The sequence below is a fragment of the Notolabrus celidotus genome, chromosome 17, assembly GCF_009762535.1.
Source record: "Notolabrus celidotus isolate fNotCel1 chromosome 17, fNotCel1.pri, whole genome shotgun sequence".
Taxonomy (NCBI): domain Eukaryota; kingdom Metazoa; phylum Chordata; class Actinopteri; order Labriformes; family Labridae; genus Notolabrus; species Notolabrus celidotus.
In genome coordinates this window covers 20,999,332-21,007,496 of record NC_048288.1, presented here as the reverse complement: position 1 = coordinate 21,007,496, position 8,165 = coordinate 20,999,332, and the positions used below count along the sequence as shown (strand labels likewise).

Sequence of the window (8,165 nt, the reverse complement as noted above, 5' to 3'; positions counted from 1 at the left end):
AAAAAAATAAGGTCCAATATGTTTTTATTGTTATTATTCTGAGAAAAAAAAAACAGATTTTTTTTCACAGAATTTTGAGATTAATCTCAGAATACTGCCTTTTTTCTCTTACACTCACTTACATATCACATTTCGCATCAAAATCGAGCCTACTCCTGCTGGTTCTTCAAAAGCTGCTGTCGTATATTGACAGCTCGTGATGTGTAGATGCAGAAGGACCTTTGTGACACTGGCTTGCTTTTAGAGTATAGGTTTATTACAGGAAAAAAACACCAGTATCGCACAAGCATTCCGGACTGCTTGGGAAGACGACTTGGCCAGATTGTGTCTCTCCTCCCCAAGGCCACTAAACACGTCCTTTATATAGGTTAAAGTGATATCCACGACGCACACACATTTCTCTTAACATCTGGTTTACATCCAGTAGTAGAAACTCTGTTGACCTATGCATGCTAACTGTCACCGTGACTTACACCAATGCTGGGCTCCAACCCTTGATGTAAGCGTGCTAATTGTCCCCGTAATTTACAGAAGAGTAAAGGTGTCTCTATCTGAACTTTCTGTGACCACTCCAAGCAGTAAAAACTGTATGTATTGTATAACTTCATGTGAGATACCTCACTGCCAACCCTAGCTTTACGTCTGGTCCATTTGAGCTCATTTGGCGAGAAGAAAACAAGGCAACAAATATAAACTGTAAATACGTAAACATTTCAGAACATCCCCAGACAATAAGTGTGTGATTGAACTTTTAATTTCCAAGTTTCTGTGCTAATGTTTGTGCTGTGTTGTGATAACCTGTTGACAGGTGAGCCACGCTAGCTGTCTGTGTTTCTATCAAGCGGCAACCTCCGGTCTAAAAATGGGTCCAATGTGGAAGTGCTAAAAACTGCAGTTCATCGAAGATCCGCTTGAGGCTGGATCCGGAAGTACCGGAAACCACATACACATCATTTCAAAAAGGCAGATCTTTACAGCAGAAATAAACATGTTTACAACCTGGTACAAAAGATGAGTGTAGTCTGGATAGCTCATTTCTCGATCGGCTCACACTGTAGGGGGGGTTGAATTATTTTCTAACGCGGCAATTTCAAAGATATTGAGATTACAAGTCTTCCAATGGGAGGCACAATTGACTTGATTGACAGGCAGGAACACTGCCGCTGTTGGCTAGGAGGCTCAAAGCCCGCCTCTTTACATCACAATCGCTCGACAGCAGCACTATGGCTGCTGCCAACGATTGGCCTCAAAACAGCGCTTCATAAAGATTGGTGACGTCACGGATACTACGTCAATATTTCATACAGTCTATGCTTTTTTCACAGAATTCTGACTTTAATCTCAGAATTCTAATTTTTGTGTCAGAATTCTGACTTTTTTTCTCAAAATAATAATTAAAGAAAAATAATTGGACCTTATTTTTTTTTTTTTCAGTGACTTAATCCTCTTCCATAAGTAATTAGATGTTACTTATTGGAAAAAACACAGAATATTTGGTACAATATGGTTTGCTGTTCCGTTGACATAATGTTGTTTCCATAAATATAAGAGGACTGTAGATTATTAAAGCCATTTATTTATGAGTTTAGGAATTTCATTTGACATATAGTTTGGCTATGAATAGTCTATCGTTCTTGTCTGTAGCACCTCTAAATTAAATTTGAATTTCAGTTTTTTTCTTATGGCCACATGATCATGCTTTAAAATGATTAAAGATTTATAAGAGGTTACTTAAATAAGTTAAGTTGTGATCACAGAGAGTGTTATAGTTAATGCTTTTGTCAAGAAGGGTTTTATAGTTTAATTTAGCTTTAATCATTGTGTCATGCATTGGAAAGGCCCAAATGGACTTACAAGACACTACAAAAACAAAACAAAATAGGAGCAACAACATAAGAAGAGAGAGAAAAGAAAAAAGCAGTTACAATACTGCACATGTCCAGTAATGACCAATAGTAAGTAAAAAGCACAACAGTACACTTTAAACATTTGACAGTGACAACAACTAAATCAGACATAAAATGTCCTTGTACGCTGCTGAACAGCATTTAACACAAACTGAGCAAACTGAAACACTTAGATTTGCTTTAAGATATATTGGATGGATATACTGTAGAACAGAATAAAAACAAAATCACAAGAGATTCAAATTGAGAAGAAAGGTCATACAGATTCAAACAACAAGTTTGTCAAACATTGACCCTCATATGATGGAAAATACGATGATTTTATAACTATCCAACATTATGCAACATTAGGACCTATGATTTATAGAGGTCAAATCTATAGGACAGACATTTTCCCCTCACATGGACACATAACAACACATTATAGTTTATTGAAGTCTGCACATTTAGTTTGGATCATCAGCATGTTGGGTTGACTGTCACAAGCCTGGGTTATAGCTGGAATAGTGTATGTTGTTCAACAATGGGTTTCTGATCTGATCATATGTATGTAGGGTTATATGGCATGGATTTGACATATCTATATGGACAGAAGTTAACTCATACTATCCTGCCCCACCTTTCGTAACCTTTAGAGGAAATGACAGAACTTCCAAAATAGATCAATGATATAAAATATGACTATTCATTGTAATGCAATAATAGTACTACAGGAAAGATGTTGTATATATCCAGTTATGAACACTTGTCCTTTGGCTGAATCTCAACATAGTGCTTAATCTTAATTCAATTAGCTTCTTTGATTGTTCTTCCTGTAAGGTTCACCAAGTTCCATCCTCCCTCATGCTTAAGTCTGGGAGTCAAAGTTGCTGTCTGAGTCTCCAGCTAGACTACAGCAGATTTCTAACCCCCAAATTCCTTCTAGGCTGACAAACGTCAACAAAGACCCAGAGAGACACCAAAGAGAGGTGCGCAGTGAACTGGAGCCTCATTGTATTGGCTCATTATGGGGTCCCGCAGTGAGGAAGAAGCTATTTTGTAGCACCACAAGGTCAATATCTGAAAGCCAGGGCGATGGAGGGGATCAGCCGTGAGATTTTTAATTTGGGAAAGCGTAAAGGGGCTTTCCTGGTGAAAACAGTCTGTGAATTCTAATGGACTGTAAAGAGGAGAGGATTGTACAGACAAGGCACTAAGTTAGCAAATGTTTTTCTCTTTTATTTAAAGAAATATAAAACACAATTTATTGAACTGCAACGTCCAAAACACTTCCTTTAATGTTAAGTGCAGTTCCATCTGCATTCAAGATAATCAGGTTATTTTCTATAGTAATATGCCAAGCTCATTGACTCAGTTTTTTCTTCTCAGAATGAATACAGGTGCAGCTGACATATTCCTCACATGTATTAAACACATTAAACAGCTGATTTTAAATTTGTATGGGATATTTCTACTCTCCCTGGATTCACTTTCCCAGGAATTTTGATTTTACTTCCAAATAGATGTGAAAGGGGCGCTGTCACACTCTATTATTGTGACCTCAATGATTCAGTGCCCTGTCCAAATCCAGCGGTTTTCCATAACAATGCAAATTAAAGGGTGCAAAGCCGAAGGAGACAAGACTTGCTATTTTCCATCCAAAGGACAGAGGTTCTTTACAACAAACTTGTCTGTACGCCTTCTGTACTCTTTGACACAATTTAAATCCAACTTGGAAGTTGTTTTATGAAAGACAATACATTTTGGATGTCAGTTTAGAGGGATCAGCAACCGTCTGGAGAAAAACTGTGCTAGATTTTTGTATCCAGATACAGACCTGGGTTTTATAAATATCTGAATGTAATGTTATCATTTAAGAAAAATAACATATGTTGTATTAAGCTTGAATGCTGTCTCTATCTCAAACTTCTGCTGTTTTTTTCATAATGAGAGGAGGTCAAGAGAGAAATATCACCACATGTTCATATGAGAGAGTGTTTAAAGTAGAGTTATGGATGTCTGGTTCAACTCCATATTCCAAAATGTCTTAAATCTCCTTTTGTGTGAATCTTTTATTCAGAAAACTTTTTCAAGATCAAAATCCAAGGAAATCCCATGTTTTGCTGCACAGCATATATACACCGTATTACAAAAAATATTTGACTTGCAGGTTTATTTTTTGCTCTATCATTTTCACATATGTTATGATTGTTATTTAAAGTTGTAATATTTTCATTGATGATGCCTTTTGTAATTAGTGTGTAAATAGTGATTGATCCCTATCCACACATTTGTTTTAGCAGGGTTACCCATTCCTCTCCCTATTAATGAAATTAAAATAAAAGCAATCTGATATAAATATGCTTTTTTGCTCTCATATTATCATGTTTTCTTATGTTGTGTCACATAAATTCAAAATGCAAAAATAGGAACTCAGGTCATTTCAGTTGATTGAATTAAAAATATGATTTTGCAGGATAAGCCTTGGCTTCAGCCTACACCTTTTTTGGCCAGCATGTGATTGGCTAAAATATATGTGGATTTGTATGCATGTTTATATGTATGCATGAATGTACTTGTGTATGTATGTATGCATGTATATGTGTACATATGCATGTACATATCGATATGTATGTACTGTATATGCTAGACTCTATATACACTACCAGTCAAAAGTTTGGAAACACCTACTCATTCAAGGGTTTGTATTTATTTTAATTATTTGAAACACTGTAGATTAATGCCAAATACATCCAAACTATGAAAGAACATATATGGAATTATTTAATTCACAAAAAAAGTGTTAAACAAACCAGAATATGTTTTATATTTTAGATTCTGTAAAGTAGCCCCCTTTTTCCTTCATGACAGCTTTGCACACTCTTGGTATTCTCTCAGTCTGCTTCATGAAGTGGTCTCCTGGAATGGTTTTTAATTAACATGAGCCTTGTCAAGAATTACTTTGTAGAATGACTTGCCTTCTTAATGTGTTTGAGACCATCAGTTGTGTTGTTCAGAGGTACACAATGGATAGCCCTATTTGACTACTGATGTAATCCATATTATGGCAAAACCATATTATTTCATAGTTTCGATGTCTTCAGTATTAAACTACAATGTCGAAAATACTTAAAATAGATAGAGAACATTGAATGAGAAGGTGTGTCCAAACTTTTGAGTGGTAGTGTATATTTTCTTGATGAATCCCTCAGTGATTGTTTGGTTTTTTTTGCTTTTATTTGTAATTTTTATATGGCTCCTGTGTTGTGGAGGTAAGTGTTGGTTGTTGATGCAGACAAAACTAAACCTTATCAAAAAATAATATTGTTGGTAATGACAGATTAAGCAATATGATAAAAAATATGGGTATATAATTTGACCGTAAATTGTAGTAAACAATAACATTGTAATATAATATAGCAAAGAATAACATAATATAATATAATATAATATAGTAAATGTATGTATAAGGTAACGCTATCTTATAGTAATACATAATACCATGTAATTTTCCCAGAGAGGGTAGACTGCAGTCAGTGACCCACATCTCAGTGCAATGAACTGCTTAACTCAGGCTGTTGTTTTATTCAGTGCACTGTCAACAGCCGGGTGAGGAGGAGGCGGGGCTAATACTCACTGGCCACTGTGATTGGATAACAGATTCGTCTGCTCCCCTCCGGTTGGTTGCTGTCGCTTGTCACTCTATATCTGTTATCACTGCTTCCCGCGCCATTCGACGTGCACGCGCAGGGACAAGCAGGCACGTACCCGTTTGTGAGACTGTCTGGAGTCTGTCTGAAATTGATAAAATTGGAGTTTTGCTTCTGTTTGAACGTTTAGGAGGAAGCCGCCCGCTGGAATTGGGATTTTTTTTGTGCACCACCTCAAACGCCTTCGCCCACGAGACGCCAGGCTCAGCCAAAATATTTTTAGATAAACGGTGTGAAAGTTTTTTTCCTTCTGCAGTCTCTCAGCAGACGGCTCTTTATGTACAGGTAGGTAAGGCAGACGCCGGAGTGCAAGTTGGCTAGCATGCCATTGATTCTGCAGCGCTGCAACATGACCCAAAATGTGTTTATTTGCACGTTTTTTGTTACAAAAAGACGATTTGCTAGCTTAAAATTTTAATTTCTCTGCACTGACACCACTAACCCGGTTAAATCCTGCTGTTAAAAAATAATGCGCATGATAGTCGTGTCTGCATTTATTCTCTATGTGGATAATTTGACACTGTAGCTTTCTTGTTTTGGAGGCTTGACCTCATTCACACTACTTCAGGAGGTTGCGCAGGTGACGCACCTTTGCTGACGTGAGGTTGTTGATTAACCCCACGCGCGCTTAAGCTACCTGTTACTCAGCAGACACCTGGGGGGAAACCTGTGTTCTGTAGACTCATCAATTCTGTGTTGAATCATTCCAGCAGAGACCCAAAACAACAAACAAGACATTTTTAGACACACTTGCAGCTGATTAATTGAAATGATTCTATATGGCCCCTGAGATCACATCAAATTAACCCTCTGTGATATGTTTCCTGTCCTTGTTCAGGCTCTGCAGGGGAGCAGGCATCAGCCCTGGAGTTCAAGAGGAGTGCACCATCCAGTATGCAGGCTGCACCAGCTCAGAAAAGGTTGGTTGCAGTGCACTTGGTGGGTTCAGAAAGGGGTTGTTTTTGTCTCATTTAAAGGGTGAGAATGATGAAGTGAAGTAATGAAGCTGCTGCATAGATTGGATACCAGAACATTGCTTTCACTCTTCTGTCAAGATGAGATCCCCCTCACCTCAACTTAGCAACGTTTTTGCTTCTTGAATACTTTTATTTATTTATTTATTTAACCATAATTTTCAAAGAAGTTTTTCACAGCTGAGCAAAAGTTCTTACATGGTCTGACAACAGCACACAACGTATTTGTGTCTTCTGTTTGTCGCACTGTATTTTAAGCCATTACAAAATATTTGAATGTAATGTATCCATCTGGAGTCCGACCTCAAAGTAAAAATCCCAGTTGTTTTGTGCATTGTTCTCTACTTACTTTCTGTGGTTGAGCCCTGCATATTCCTTATGTTTTGAAATGCTACAGTCCTCACAAGGTTTCATTTGGAACACTACTTGCCCATACTTTTTAAGAGTTTAAATATAATCATATTTCCGATTCAAATTGTCCAAAATGTGCTTCTATTAGGCAGAAACAGTAGACGATTAAATATGTATTTGCCCAAATAATGTAGAGGTCAGAGTTGTGTTCAACACTGTAAGTGTCCCTCATCAACTGCTGCCTCAGACCTGTCTAGACGCTTTTGCCCTGTCACTGCAGCAGTCTGGAGACAGTGCAGTCATATGACTAGGGGGAAGCCTTCCTCCCTCCTCTCAGTGTCTGCTCTTTTTGGCCAAGATGGCTGCTATAGCATTGTTGTTGTAACCCATGACGTATATAGGTTGATGGGAGCAGAAAAAGCATCTGAAGCATGGCGATGAATTGTGCTTCTGTGAAACAGTCCACAGCTGCTCAAGCTTGTACTGTACACAGAACAGGCGGTGAATGTTAACTCTTGGACGGGGTTTTTTGACCTCTTTTGTGTGTGTGTGTTTATTCGTCCTGATGATTGTTTTCTCGCTTATCGCCAACTTTTGATCTCAAAAACCAGTTGATCCTGGTGCTAATATGTAACTCTTGACTTGGTTGTGGCTTATTCCTGACTTGTTTCTCTGTTGTTTTGTACCTGTTTGTTACTGGGATGGGTGGTAGCCATTTTGTCTCATTCATTACTCCTAGGGTGTCCCAAACCGCTCTGTCTGCACATTATTTAAATTCTAGCCAGCTCCTCTGATTATGATTTAAATGTTTTTTTGAACTGGTATGTGCATTGTCGTCACAGAAATATTGCGCTTATCTATTAAATATATACATGTATACAAATGTATGTTTTAAAGTAGATAACACTAAATTCTAACTTGTATTTTGCGAGATATCAAATGAATGTCTTTTCCTATAATGACAGATTATTACTAAATACATTGTATTGTCATGTGCTAAATGGATTTAGGACTACGTAAATAATTATTCAGTCACTGAAACTGTAAATCCATTAAATAGCAGTACGTTACATTGCAGTTGCAAAGGTATATGTAATACGTTTCAGATCTGGCTGTAATGTAAGGCATCAAAGACTTGTTGGCTCACTAAAGTGATGTAGTAATAACCAGACACACTCGTCTTTATTTCATTACCTATATCGCAGTATTTAAGATTATAAGCCTCTTAATTTTGCGGAGGTGCA

The 8,165-nt window shown here is 37.4% G+C and overlaps 1 long non-coding RNA gene across 8 annotated transcripts in view; it reads left to right on the top strand.

Annotated features, from left to right (window-relative positions):
* Positions 1 to 5,617: 5,617 nt before the first annotated feature.
* The window catches only part of LOC117829301, a 38,414-nt gene continuing 35,866 nt past the window's right edge, over positions 5,618 to 8,165 (top strand). For all 8 annotated transcript variants that reach the window (XR_004634602.1, XR_004634608.1, XR_004634606.1 and 5 more), the window contains exons 1-2: positions 5,618 to 5,881; positions 6,435 to 6,516. This is a non-coding gene — a long non-coding RNA (uncharacterized LOC117829301). The remainder of the gene's footprint in view (positions 5,882 to 6,434; positions 6,517 to 8,165) is intronic.